The sequence below is a fragment of the Lissotriton vulgaris genome, chromosome 9, assembly GCF_964263255.1.
Source record: "Lissotriton vulgaris chromosome 9, aLisVul1.2, whole genome shotgun sequence".
In the NCBI taxonomy this organism is placed as follows: domain Eukaryota; kingdom Metazoa; phylum Chordata; class Amphibia; order Caudata; family Salamandridae; genus Lissotriton; species Lissotriton vulgaris.
Window position 1 is genome coordinate 420,910,543 of NC_141697.1, and position 13,865 is coordinate 420,924,407.

Consider the following 13,865-nt stretch of genomic DNA (forward strand, 5'->3'; position numbering starts at 1 on the left):
GTACTATTATAAAGAGAGAACAGTAACCTTTTGGCAAGGTAAACTCGGGAACCACAGGGCCAATCCACACACCCAATACATTGTTGTAATCGTCAGGGTGTGTAGATGGACATAGGCTGCATAAAATAAAATAAAAAAACGTAAATTAAAAAAAATTAAACTTTAAAAACAAAGTAGTCCCCTAAAAGTAGCGCCGGCCGCGACATAGCGATGCCAGCAACGTGCGTGATGACGACAGGCGGGGAGGAGCGGTGACGAGCAGCGAGGAGTGGCGGTGAAGTCCGGAGCGCTGGGAAGAGCGGCGGCTCAGGTAAGGCAAAGGCAAGGCGGGAGGCGGTCTGGGCAATGTCGGGGCGGGCGGGGTAAGGCAAAGGCAAAGGCGAGGCGGTCTGGGCAATGTCGGGGCGGGCGGGGGCCGGGGCAGGAGTGCACCCAAGCCTGCAATGTTGCCCCCAGCCCCCTTCTGCCCCAGGCAACGCTGCCGCAATCCGGAAATGCTGCCCCCAGCCCCCTTCTGCCCCAGGCAACGCTGGGGCGTTCTGCTAGTATATATATATATATATATATATATATATATATATAATGAACACTCCACCTCACATCAGGATTACCGCACCTCTCCTGCAATTCATACTGGAGTTCTTAACCCACCTATCAAAATAACGTCCACCTTCCCAACGCAAACCAATATGACTAATAAAAACAGAATGAGTAAGCCGAAAAGGGGCATGTGTACGTACTGTTTGTGAGGAAAAGCCTAAGCTACATTGGGATATTTTTAAAAAGTTAAGTTTGGGAGCAGAGTGCCTGTCTATAGATACAGATATTATTTCCTCACTCCAATATTTATTTTGAGATGATTGCCACCTTTCGTGATTCTAGGGAAATAATCCTAAATTCCTTGAAACGTTCACATTTTGTGAGGCTTGGTCTCACACTTTTGCCCTCTCAACATACACACTTCTGCTACAAGTTTTCTCAAATGTTCAATAAAGGTATTTTTAGGTTTGTGCTTCAGGGTATTCAAATCTACCTTACAATACTTCTGAAAATAGTTATTTCAAGTTCGGGAAATAGGGACTGTTAAAAACTTGGCAAATCGAATATAGTACAAATGACACTCTGAAAGCAAATATTATAGCTTAGGGTGCTATTATTAGAACGAGTTTAGCCTTTTCGGGGCCACAATATCACTTTAAAATTCAGTTAAAAAAATCCCAATACGGATTTCATTCGTAATGTTCCACTCGTTCTTAAAAAAGGTCGCTCAAAAATAACTTTTTTTTTTTTTTTTTAAAGGTGGCTTTTTCCCCTTTATTTATCTTTTTAACACCCCTCCCTACCGGCCCCCCTGCTCCCCTCCGCGCTGCATCAGGTGTCACGGCCTGTCTGTCAGGCTCTTCTCTCAAAGGGATAGGCCGGGGATTTCCAGGACACAGAGAGGAAGTGCCGCTCTCCGCCTGTGCGTGTGTAAGAGTGTGTGTGAATTACAGCATTGCAATTCAGAAGGGACTTTCCAGTTAGAAAAAAAAAACGCAGAGCGTGCTTGGCGAAAGCCTGACTAGAGTTCATTCTGGGTGGGGGAGGGACTTTCTGCAGCCCAAGCAACTCGCTTCTCTTCCCGGCTCAATGGCACCGTGGACCCTGACAAGCTTTAGCTATCAGCCTTGGATAAGGCTGGAAATACATGCCTTTTTATTTAACTTCGCTCACAAGTCGCTGCTTGCACGAGCCCTGGCGGTTTGAAAACGGCTCTGGAAAAACCCTGCACCCACCGGGCCAGGCTGCCTGCTCTCCCCGCTCTGTAAGTACTTACTGCTCCGAGGAGTCTGCATCCCTCTTGGGGGGGTCCTACAAATGCTGCCTGTTAATTTCAAATTTACGACTGAAATCGCCTAATTTCTTGGTCGCTTCAACGTTCTGGTGGGCGGGACGAGTTTTTAAAGGGACAGCGTCTTTTTTAGTCTGTACCTCATTGAGTGGAGCTATTGATTTCCCACAACCGATAAACGTACTTTTTTTTAAAACCAGTGTACATCCCCACCTGTCCCTCTTTCGGTTTGCAAACCTCTCTTTTCAAAATGCTTTGTCTGCATTTACCCTCCTCCCTACATTCAAACGTGCCACAGTGCATCTCCTGAGAAATTAGTCGTGCATTTCGCTTTCTATTAATGCTTCCCTCCTTTAACTAAATAAAGGAGAAATATAATATTTTAAAGGACCTCCTGAACCACTGAATTTCTACGGAACATTGCTTTAATCTAGTTTAAAAGGCCCGCGCTCCCTCTTTTCCATCGGCAATTATCACTTCTATGGAGATATTCCTTTCTTCTTCATCCTCTGGCCCCTCGGTGTTTTGATTATGTCCTTTTTCATCTCTATAACACACGGGTTCTGAAGTGTCCACGCCATCGTGCCTTATGAAATGAATGACAGAAGGTGCCTACTTTCCTCTCGCATGGGTGCAAACTGCATTGTTAAATGTCTGCACTGAGTCATTCTTCCAAACCTGTTGCAGATGAAACACACACTGACTCATAATTATACATCTGCAGTAGCCTGCAAGACTCTTTGCATGTTAAACTTAATTTGATTTTAGATCCCAATTTTAAGCAACACGTACTCCAGTTAGTTAACATTCCGCAGGAAACCGTGCCACTGAAATACACGTGTATGGGAATGCTAGTGAAATGCATTCTACAAAGTGGATATTCGACACAATATACAACTCTTTAGCAAAACCATTCACTTTCTAAATTAGCGTGTGATTTACTTAAATGCAGAGTTAAGGTCTGCTTTACATTCCATACAGCCCAAATTGTCTATTCCTTGGAGGTTATTATTAAGGACATTTGTAAGGTGCTTAATGTAACTAAATTGTCTCCTAATGCTAGTCTTAAGAGGTGTTGTGTGAAGTAATTCAGAATAGCATTGGTTTTAGTTTGCTTTTAATTATGTAGATTTACAATACAATAGATCAAATTGGAAATAAATCCAATAGTAGGTGCATAGGTGTTTCACCTCCTGCAGTGTTAAGCTTAATTCCTCCCTACAGAGATATATTTTCCATCTGAGGAATGAACATCTTAATAGGGGTTTGTGGCTTGATTTTATTTATCTGGTACATTGATGCTGCACCTTTAGCGTTATATTCTTCAGCCTCATGACATCAAGTTCTAGGACATTTTTGCTCAGCTTGTCTGGCCATGGAGAATTGAGTAAAAAAAAATGATAATCATTTAACTGGTCCACCCAGTGTAAAGAAAAAATGAGCTCTCTTTACCCAGTTTTGCACCTCTGAACATCAGCAATAGGCATTTAAGAATGTTGATTTGTTTCATGATGTCTTCTGCAGTTTTTGCATCTAGTGCAGCATCATTCACTGAATGGCCCCTTTAAGACGGGGAATTGTATGTGAAGTAACTGGATTAATCAATCATTCTGTCATGAAAAGTTTGAATCTGCCTTTGAATAACAAACAGATATAGTGGTGTAACGTTAATGAGGGCACCATCGCACAATATTTATTTGGGATCCCACTAAATTTATAACTTAATGATCTTGGGCTCAGAATGGGAAGCCTTACTCAGTGGGACCCACATTGCCGCCCAAACAGGTTTTGAAAGCTACATGCATAGATACTGTTGCAGCGTCTAACTTTTAGATATGTTCAGAATCTTACAAATGGACGCAGTTGAGAAGTTTAACTCCACTTTTGAGGGATAATCTATTTTAAGAAGTACAACTCTTTTTAGATAAGCTCATGAGTCATCCTTGTTATCCGAAGTGACCGATAACTGTATGACATCTTGAAATGCCAACCTTTTCTTGCCATTGTATTCAAACCAGCATAAAATATGTTTCAAAAATGTTATTACAAATGCCTTGATGATATGAGAGTGATTGCCTGAAGTGTAAGTTTCTACATTTTTGCATTATATATATATTTTTTGAACGTTGCATTTGAATAAACACTAATGTGCATGCACTAGGCATCCTATGTAGATGGTTTAGAATAAAAGGGATTGAAACAGCACCAGTAGCTTAAAGAGTTTTGCTTAAAGGTGACTAGCTAAATAAGTGGTCTATCCTAGCATGAAAAATCCACAGGCTACGAATATATTTATTTTATGAATTTTTATTTAAAGAGCTGAGGTCACTCATTTTATACTCCCTGTACCAGGCTGGTTGAAAAATTTGGATATCACAAATGAAAGGAGAAAAAATAGCTTGACTTTTCATACTTGTAGATTGATTGTTTCCTTTGAAAGCACATTTTAGGAATCAGGAAAATTATTTTCAATTATTTCATGTAATTAGAAAACTATGTAGGTGAACACTGTGTCAAACGTCCCCTGTTGTGATTGAAGTCATGTTAGAGTGTGCATAATATGTCTTAGTACTTTAACAGTACAATTATGACATATACAGTACATTGGTATGAGGATTCCCGGCCATTGCTGCCATCTTTAGAGGATGCACCATATTTTTTGGACATAAAGTATTTTTCTCATTTTCACTTACACCCTTAGCAGCTTTAAAAATGTGTGAATATTATTAATAAATGTGAGGTTTTGCTGTCAAACCTCCAGTAATTTCCATAGATGTCATGAAGCGGAAAATAACACAACTGGTAGTCCACTTAGAGGCATTTGTTTAAAAAAAAAACGACCCCACTTTTACAGTGCGTTCCATATGACCCTATTTGTTTTATTCCATAATAGCTAATGTTTTCCTAGATGCCATCTCATCCCATAGTAGCAGGGTTCTCTCTAGATATTTATTGTTTTGTTTTTGTTTTTATTTGTTAAACTAGCCAACAACACTCACCATGATGGGATCTGTATTCCCATATTGAAAATGGGGAAAACACAACTTCAAAGAACTCTTGACGAATAAGCTCTCCCTAACTAAGCGTAACGTCTAAATAAAGGGTCAAAGGCACACGTTATTTGCATTCTACAACTCTCGTATTACAAGCATGGGTTTTTAATTTGCAGGGGATTCATGTTATAACTGTAACAATGATAAACGTTCAGTCTAGTGTCTAAATAGTTGATGCGAGTGAAGACACAAAATTACGCTGTTAGTTCCCCAAATAATAGTTTGTTTTCTTCCAAGTGGGAAAATTAACAGCTCCGTTTTGAAAATAGCAATGCTTACAAATCAGAAGTCCTGAGTGTTTACAAAGGTTTTTGTGATTTTTAGCAAAGCATAGGAAATTAAACTTTCAATTAAGTCTATTACATAGCATGCAACCAGCAAACTCACTGTCTGCAAAACTGCATTTCTAGTTCGCATCCACATTGTCTGGGGAACTAATAATAAGCTTTTTAATAGGTTTTACTAGTAAGATAAAAATTATATCGATTTTACTTTTCGTGAAGAGCAACAACCACAACATAAGAGCAACAACCACAACATTTTCAGATGGCATGATGTCAATATTGGAAACTCAAACATGTAGAATTTATCAGGGCGGGATCCCAACCCTTCAACAAAGGCTTATGATGGCTGTCACTCTGGTTGTGTGTCACTTCGCTTTTCGTTTCTTAAACAAGTTGTGCTTGACTAGGCCCACCGTCAAGAGGATTTCTACTCTGGTGAGTGACTTGAAAGCATAAGTAGCTTTCAAGCAATCTAATGTGGAGAAGTGGTCATATATTTAAAATATAAGTATAAAGGAAAGGTTTACGAAATTCGGTAAAAATGCATTTAATAATTTTCTATCCTGTTCAGTCTCAAGCTTGTCTGGATTAGGCCCTACCAATACTAATGACTTGCTTGCACTCTTTGACTTGGCAGAAAACAAATCACACAATTTATGAAGTTTTCTACTAACATTTTAATCATATGTGTAAATGAGAAGCTTCAGAATCTACGGAGAGTTTGCAAGTACAACTTAATGTATGCTTTCGACCTAATGAACAGTTTAGCCAAACCTTTATTCCAGTATCAAACTCTCTGGACCAAATGATGGGTGAAGTGTTGTTTTTATTAATTTTAATAAGAGTCCAGCATCAGCAACAGGACAAGATGTATAAATTAACTTGATTTGTTTTTCCCAGAGGTCAGCATTGAAATGGTAGTTGGTGGATTGTTTAATCTTTCAATTTGTCTTAAATACAGAGACCCATATATATATATTTCTATTTCCTAATTAAATCCTCCTGCAAAGTAGTTTTAATGGTTCAAGAAAGGCTTCCAATGATGTTAGTGATTTAAAAAGTGATCATTGTTCTCTGTGGGTAATTTCAAATGTAAGTCTTTGCTCTTCCAAAGTCTAGATGCCAGCTTCCCAGTTGAGGTGCTTAGAAATGTAAAACATCTTGTAAATTATCAACAAGGGTGTCTGCCAATATATTTACATATGGTTTTCCTGTTGTGTAACAGCTTGCAGAGAACGTAAACCCAGTTGTGAGGTTTTTGTTAGTGTCTTTCTTTCCTTCATTATACATCTCATTCACCAAGATTCGAGGAGATATGGAATGCTAAGTACGTTGCAATCTTTCAATCGTGTTAACTCTGTCTAATTCAATAACACCATACATTTGGATTAGGGTTAAGAAACATCTTGTGAATCTGATCATGTGATGACATCTGTATTTAAATATGATCTAAATGCTTCTTCCTAGGACTAAGAACCCCAGTTGTATCCAAGGCCAGACAGTTACCAGTGCATTCATCTCACAATACAGTCAACTGTGTTGAAATCACTGCAGTGCTGGCTGCTGCATTTGACAGTCGGGGTTTATATGATTTCCCACAAGTTCCCTCAGCCTCCTTGTTGCACCTTTTCTCAACAAGCAATCTAGCAGCACCAGCTTTCCCGTCCATGCACACGGAGAGCTTGTGAACATGTTTTCTATGAATTCCCTAGGTTAATTTCCCCATTTGTCTTCAACCCTTTGAATGCCGCTGACACTACTACAATTATATTTCTCACAGAACATACCCAAGCACCATCAAAAAATGTGTTTGCTTTAAGAAGACTACAGGGAATTGCTGCTCCTCTGCCTGCAGTGCAAAACATCACCCCACATTTCTTTGAAGCAAGAATGAGCTCTGTTCCTGTCATTGCAAGTATGCAAAACATACCGAGTGCCGAGAAATGAAAGCTGGGCAGGCACCCATCCACAAGCATTAGAAAAGGGGAGTGTTTAGTCAGTACATGTTTTGTTTTCTACAGTCAAAAAAGTTGAGATTCCACTGAAGTACCTGCCAATTCCTAAATAACATTCATTCATTCATCTTTATTTCGGTCATAAAAACCATAAAAGTGCATTTTACAACAAACAAAATGCAAGTTAAATTCAATATAAATATCCTTTTAAAAAAGACATGATAGTTAAAAGTCAATAAAACATCTTAATACAATACAAGTACATCTCATGTTATGTTAAAACAAATTCATCAAGTACCTGGTCAGAAAGGAGGACCTCCTCTGATTATGTACACACAATTGATGATAAATCATTGGGATCCTAGTGTCAGTATCTTCGTATCAATTTATATATTGTACAGGGCATCCAGCAAGTGATAATGATCACTATTTGTCATCCCAAAAATATTTTTTATATGAACCTTTTCCTTACACGCCAGATAGCAAACGGGTATCTTGATACCTCAAAAGCTCTGGGCTGGTGACTGTCATATTTAAAGATTCTAATGGCCATTTGGCAACTGGAAGTCCCTAAGTTCCTACAAATCTGCACCATCCATTTAGACCTATATTTTTAATAGGCTGGGTAAATAAAGAGGGCATGTGCCTCAGTTTCTTCTGATGCGCCCCAGGATGGGCACATACAAAAACAACAGTGGTCCCAAGCAAGGAGACAACAGATTGATCACAATAAATATAGACCCAGTCAGTTCTATATTGTTGAAGACATTCCCAGCCGGGCAGAGGTCTTCAAGGTTTATATTAAAATAACAGTTTTGAAAGACAAGAATACGCCTTCAGCAATTCACGTACGTGGGGCACAAGCCTGTACCCAACCACGACAGTACAAGAACACAGACAACATACAAAAAGGGCTTAGCAAGGCAAAGTCAACAATCTCACAAAAATTTCATAATTGAACACAGAGATTCTAGTTGGTACCATTACATAATGCGGTGCAGCTGAAGGCGTATTCTTGTCTTTCAAAACTGTTATTTTAATATAAACCTTGAAGACCTCTGCCCGGCTGGGAATGTCTTCAACAATATAGAACTGACTGGGTCTATATTTATTGTGATCAATCTGTTGTCTCCTTGCTTGGGACCACTGTTGTTTTTGTATGATAGACTCCCCGAGGTCCCTCGCTGATACCAATTGGGGTCCCCTTGTTGTTTAAATAGAGAGACCAGGATGGGCACTTCTTAATTGGGTCCCCTCTCCAGTTGTTGGTAAAAGAAAGCAAGGGAAGGGATCCATGCCTTAACTGTATATAGAGTTTTCTGGCCTATGCTGACTGAATCTAATCAAGAACAACCTCAGGATTATAGACATCTTTAACCTGGGTGAATCTTTCTGTCAGAGTGCCCATGGTTGCATCCGTCAGCATAGAGGAGAGTTTGTACCTCTTGTACGGATTCACAAGTTCCCTCCTTGATATTAAAAAACATGCTGCTGTAGGGTCAGACCATAAGTCCCCAAGACCAATTCTGGTCAGCGTATCCCCAGTATAAGAAAATCATGGCAATCTCTTAGCCCTGAGTAGTTCTAAAACCCCTTCCAAAGAAAGTCTATATGATGTCAGCTCTGGCATAAACCAAATTCTTCTCCAGAAGAGGAGAGGTCTGGTCTTAGGCCAATTCCTTCTAAAATGAGCCTGATTCCTACCTCAAGATGAAGCAGGACTAGCAGTGTGCTAGGGAGTAAGACTCACTAGCTATCTGATTAATTTATTATCAGCCAGCACTATATCTTTCACAGATTTGTGCCCCCATAGCTCTGCGGGGTAGCAAATAGCCCATAAGGCTTGGGTTTTGTATATCTCAATCGTTGGACTTATATGCTTAAAAAAGGACCCACTGTGCACCCTACCAAGACCACCAGTAATCTTTACAAGTTTCAGCCTTTGTCTGCCAATATGGAAAGTCCAATCCATATGTTCATTAAAATGTACCCCTATGTAAACAAAGGTGGTAACCCTCTCAAGGGGGGTTCAATTCAGAGAGGTATTTGGCTGTGTAGAATACGAAGGTTTGAACACCATACATTTTCATCTTACCGACATTTATTTCTAACCCCCCCTTCTTATAAAATTAGCTGAACCTATCCAAAATCCTTTGCATACCCATTGGAGATTTAGATACAAGGAGGGTGTCGTTAGCAAACATCAGTGCTCGAGCATTGGTCGAAGAGATCTTTTTTTTTTTATCTTGGGAGCCTTGTTATTTCTAACTCAAATTAATGAGTCCACCAAGCCAGTTATATAGAGACAAAATAAGGTGGGGGCCAGCAAACAACCCTGGGGTGCTCCCCTGCTCACAGGGAATGATTCTGAAAGCTCGTCCAGTATCCCACAGTGAACTTGCTCAAAGTTCTTCTCGTATAGTCTTCTTGTCAGAGGTAGAAGAGAATATTAAATAAAGGCTTCCCCCCTCCAATACAACTGATTTCCAGTATAGGAGCTGGAGCCTAAAAACCTGGTCAATGGTAGAGGTTTGCTTCCTGAATCCTACTTGCCGTGGGCTAAGTCTACTATTATCCTCCATCCATTCATGGAGTCGTTCCAAGATTAGCCTTGAGAAGACTTTCTGCATCACATCGATCAGGCTGATGGGTCTAAAATTCTCTGGTAGCAGAGTACATTCTTTTTATAACCAGGAATTATTTTGGCTCCAATTCAGGATTGCGGAATGGGCATTCCGATCCCCATTATGGCGTTGAATATCGCCCACATGTATGGGGCCCAAACATCTGTTTCGGAAAGATAAAGGTCCCAAGGTATTTTGTCAATGCCAGGCGCCTTATGGGGCTCTATTTTTCTAATAGCACTATGGACTTCTGTGAAAGTTATCAAAAGAAAATCCTTCAAATCAAGCCCACTCAATCCTCTATTGGGGTTTCCTGTGGTAGTGTTCACCCATTCCTCCTGGCTCCCCTGGACATCAGAAAGGAACCGAAAATGCCCATTCCACTTTTTCGGCCACTATATTAGGCTCAATTTTGGACCTACCATCCTTGTCCCTAAAGGTCACTATGTTCTAGAAGGCTCTTGAGTCTTTTTAGGTCTCGCCTGCGTTGCAGCGCTTGCACTGCTTCGCCGTGTCGAGATCTATTGTCATTGTTTTTGTGTCCGGCTTCTCTGGAAGCGGGGTTGGTGTCCGCCCTGTCTCCCTTAGGCCCTGCCCACCCGGACTGGAGATTTCAATCGCGCACGGCGTCTCCTCCAGACACGCGTACCGGAGGCTGCTTCTCCATGTTCACTTCTGTTATTGAACAAAAGATGAACTCTGCAGTGCACAGTGCTCCAAAGGAAAGTGTATATGATCAATTTATTTCCATTTTGATAATTGTAGTTGGAAGAAAGTGTAATAAGTCTCATGTAGTGTCTACGTTATGTTTTTTAGCTATTTTTCGACGACTTCCCCAGTGTCTGGTGTTTTTCGATATTGATTTCATTATTTTCTAGTATATATCTACTTTAGTTTTCAATCTCACTTTCTGTATAACGTTCTTATTGCCTTTCTCACCTCCTACTTCCGCTATTCCCCCTTGCTTGTAGTTGGAAGAAAGTGTAATAAGTCTCATGTAGTGTCTACGTTATGTTTTTTAGCTATTTTTCGACGACTTCCCCAGTGTCTGGTGTTTTTCGATATTGATTTCATTATTTTCTAGTATATATCTACTTTAGTTTTCAATCTCACTTTCTGTATAACGTTCTTATTGCCTTTCTCACCTCCTACTTCCGCTATTCCCCCTTGCTGCTTCCGACACGTTGTTTCCATGATTTATTTCATTTTATTTGTTGTGTTTGAATAACCGCGTCTAAGCAATAGAAGATGGCGCTATAGGGTGGGGTGGGGGGTGGCGGAGTCAGCTGAGGATCAGCTGAGACAGGGGCAGTGCTAATCAAATAATAGGATTTCAGAGCTTACTGTTAGCAGGACTGATAGGGTAAGTGCCTTTTCAGAGCTTTGAAGGGTGTGACCTTGTGTATGACCTTAAGTGTCTGGTGGGTTAGTAAGACAGTAACCACTCAATGAGGCTGGGTCAGGCTCAACTATGAAGGGCCTTGTGATCAGGACCAGAAGCCAGTGATGTCATCGGTGTACTGCAGGCCAAGAATGACGTGATTGGGGCAGTTGAGGATCTTTTGCAAGTTGGCCAATGTTTTCTTCAGGAGACACAAATCTAGTTTCTTTGCCTACTGCTATTGCGCCTTCTGGGTTTGTCTGTTTTCCCCTCGACCAGGTGTTTCCCAGCTTCTTGCTTCTCGCTCCTTCTTTCTTCGTTTATTCTCCCTTCATAAGTGTTGTTGCTACTTTCTCTGTCTCACCTCTGCCCTTCTCTGCTCCTCCTTGTCATTTCTCCTCCATTCATGCCTCTTGCTTCTTTGTCTCCCTCATGCTTTGTTGCTTCCCCTCCTTTTAGTGCACTTTGGTCTGCATCGCTCTCATAGCCGCTACTGTTTCTCTGTCCATGATGTGCTCTAGTAGCCTGTACAGACATTGCTTTTCATATTCTTCATGTCTCAATGGCTCTTTTTCCAGTGGTCATAATACTATGTGCTTGTCACTCTGCCTATCCCAATAACACTTTAGCTATTCCATCCCAGGTGTGGTCTTGACCCTAAAACGGCGTGCCATCCTCACTGTTACTTTTAACCCCTGCAAACTAGTGCATGGAAAGGTTCTAATGTCCAGGTTAAGGACTCTTTACTGCATGTGATCACCTGTACCCGGTGCTGGGCAGGCAGCCTACACTAGGTCTCAACTTTGTACCGTTGATGCACATGGTTGTCCAGCTCTGTACTCATCACGGAGAACATATATTCAGAGATGCACATGCATTCGGCGCAGCCCTACATTTAAGGGTGCTTCCATCCCAGTTCCTTTTTCAATCTTCTCTCATACGTCTCCCACCTTCACAGTTTTGCTCTGACTTCCGCCACTCATTCTCTCACCCTCGTCTCTCTGGTTCTCCACCTGCACCACTCATTCTTCCACCCACTCCAGCTTCACCAGTTCACTTTCTCACCACTAACTTTACCCCTCTCTTCCTTACCTCGCTCTCCCCTATAGTTCCTTCTTATGCACATTTCTCAGTTCCTTACTCCGCACACAGACAACAGGGAAAACAAATCGCCCATGAAAAAAATATTAACCATTAACCTCCACTGCTCGCTCCCACTTTGACCTTGGCCATTACCCCTATTTCGTAGTTTCCCTCTGCTCCACTTCTATTCCCTGGTTCTCTACCACCTCCACTCTTCCACTGTCGCTTGCATATTTTCCACATTCCTTCATTCTCGCACCTGGGTCTCTGCCTTCTACTTCTACATATTTCCTGTTTCTCGGTCTTCCAGTTCCATTGCCCTTTCTTCCTCCTCATCCTCCTTTGGTCACCCTCCCATTTCCACGTCCCACAGGGTCTCTCCATCATCCCCCACCTTTCTCTTACCTTCGCCTCTCCCACTCCCTCCCCCTCTAGCTACACCAGTCTCCTTACAGATTCCACCTTTCTTCTATTTTCTTTGCCCCCACCTTCTGCAATCGGCATCATTTCTATTTCTCATCGCTCCATCACCCTTCCCTTTTCCCTTTGATCTCTAGCGCTTATTCCCTCACCACTATTTGCTCCATTCCCCCTTCTCTTCCCTATACAGTCATCATAATTTCACTCTAAGCTACACATTTACACACCACACAATTCAACTCTTCACATTTCTATGATACACCACATAAGTCAACAGCAGACCACATCATTGAACTCAACACAATTACCCAACACACTACATACATTCAATCCATACCACAGAATTCCACATCATGCCACAAAAAACAACAGCACACCACATAATTAAACTCCTCTACTTACCACTCCCAAACACAAAACACCATTCCAAATAATTACACTCCATAATGCACAATGCCACTCCACATAATTCCAGTGCACTTAATACCACATCTTTACTATCCACAAAAAACCACTGAGCACCCTACCACATAATTCCACTACACTAATCCACTCCATACCACACAATTCTACCTCATAGAATTCCACAACTAAGAATACCAATTCAACCCATACAATTCCACTCAACACCACCTACATCCACTACACTCCAAACCACATGGGTAAAAATATGATTATTTACAACGCCAATAGCTCTAACTCTCACAAATGCGAGACCTATTGCATTGCAAATGCATGTTTGTGTTAGTACCTGAAGGAGCGAGTCCTATTTGGCCTGATCCCATTCTTTATTAGCCAAATAAATTATGTTGCTATGTGTAGCTCTCTCATGTTGGATCCGAGCTCTATCCTTGGCTTTTATTGCTAATATTATGGCTGTTTTAGCATTCCTACATTGACTATTGTACCATGAGAGGATGGTTCACCTAATGCCCCTGGTCTGCACTTCAGAGAATAACAGTTCCTTCATTGTTTCAGTTAGCACTACATGTATCTCCTCCACTCTATCCATGATTCAAATTTTCCCGTCAGGTTCAATAAAATTACTCATATCTGTCATTGAGTTAGCCAGTGCCTCATACAGGGTGCCCAGTAGACCGAGAGACAGCTGCACATTGGCCCAGTGGATACAGGGATGTGAAGTGGATACAGGGATGTGATGATGACAAAGACAGTCTATCATTGAGCGCGTCATAAAACGTTGATCTATGACTCCCATCATATATTGCTAGAT

General features: G+C 41.2%; 1 protein-coding gene across 1 annotated transcript in view; it reads left to right on the forward strand.

Moving 5' to 3' along the window:
- The first annotated feature begins 1,470 nt into the window (after positions 1 to 1,470).
- The window catches only part of TRAF3 (TNF receptor associated factor 3), a 557,290-nt gene continuing 544,895 nt past the window's right edge, over positions 1,471 to 13,865 (forward strand). The window contains exon 1 of the mRNA XM_086937838.1: positions 1,471 to 1,804. The gene's annotated coding sequence lies outside the window, so the exon portion shown is untranslated. The remainder of the gene's footprint in view (positions 1,805 to 13,865) is intronic.